Below are 1397 nucleotides of genomic sequence, written 5' to 3' on the forward strand. Positions count from 1 at the left end.
ACAGACAAACAGACAGTCAAAGTGCAACACAAAGTCATAGAAATGACTCAATATGTTTCTTATTTCACACCTGCCATCCTGCCCCCTCCCTACACACACACACACACACACACACACACACACACACACACACACACACACACACACACACACATGCATGCACACACACACACAGCTTGAATGTATGTGGTTGGCAGGTGCTCCGGTGTGATTTGTTCTATCATTCCTATCAAACTTTTATAAATTTCTCCTCCTTTTTTGTATTTGTTACTCTCTGATTAGTGATGCCTGCAATCGCCTTTTCTCTTTTTATTAGCAGTGGATTGGATAATGAAACAGAAAACACCGGGACAACGCGGTGGCATACAGTGGACCCTTTCCAGTCAGCTGGAAGACTTGGACTTTGCCGACGACTTGGCACTTCTTTCTCTCAGTCGAGCCCAGATGCAACAGAAGACAGATCGCCTCAGGACCTTCTCCTATGGTGTTGAACTCCATATTCACACGAATGTAAAGGAAGACATACAGGTGAAGAAATGGACATGGATTGGGCACACCCTGAGGAGACCCCCGACAAGCATCATCAGACAGGCTTTGACGTGGAATCCACAAGGAAAACGTAAGAAAGGAAGACCAAAGATGACATGGAGGTGAGCGGTATAAGCGGAAATGGAAAAGGTGGGGACATCATGGAAACAGCTAGAAAAGGATGCACAGGACAATGTTGTTGATGGCCTATGCTCCACAGAGAGTTAAAAAGGGCAAGCGAGAGAGACTCTCTTATAACACTTCTAATCTTCGGCACTTATCATTACCTATTTGTGCTGAAAATTCCTTAAGGAAGTGTCTACGTACTCCCCGATTGGGGTCTATGTAGTCATGGTGTCTAGGTGGACCCCAAAATGTTGGATTGTGATTGGCTCGACATTGTTACAACATAGATACTACACCCTACGGTAGGGTGTACTATCTTTGGTTACAATGCAAGGCTACTGATCATCTCGGGCGGTGTGTCTATCTAGTGTTACTATAGTTTATTTATTTTAGCCCAGAGAGAGAGAGTATTTAACCCTCATCCTGCGGGAGCCGGGTTTATGTAGTCCGATAAGCCTATTTCGGCACCTCGCCTGCGTTCTGGTCCCGAGTCAGTGTAGCTCCTGGCTCAGCGCACGCGCAGCGCGCATCCTCTTACGTGTCATTCGGGTCCCGAGTCGGATCCCCATTCACGCAGGTCAAGTGTGTGCGCGTCAGTCTTCTTGAGTTTGTGTGCGTTTGTGGCCTTCTTCTAGAACCACCTGCGTTGGTTCGTAATCGAGGCATACGTCTCATTCAAAACATGCCAAGTTGATAGCTCTAGATGTTCGTCCAATGAAATTATAGAAGAAATTGACCCACTT

The 1397-nt window shown here is 46.4% G+C and overlaps 1 protein-coding gene across 1 annotated transcript in view; it reads right to left on the bottom strand.

Moving 5' to 3' along the window:
* The window catches only part of LOC101860071, a gene marked incomplete in the record, with an annotated part of 32686 nt that overhangs the window by 11679 nt on the left and 19610 nt on the right, over positions 1 to 1397 (bottom strand).

This window comes from Aplysia californica, unplaced genomic scaffold (genome assembly GCF_000002075.1).
Source record: "Aplysia californica isolate F4 #8 unplaced genomic scaffold, AplCal3.0 scaffold00028, whole genome shotgun sequence".
In the NCBI taxonomy this organism is placed as follows: Eukaryota; Metazoa; Mollusca; class Gastropoda; order Aplysiida; family Aplysiidae; genus Aplysia; species Aplysia californica.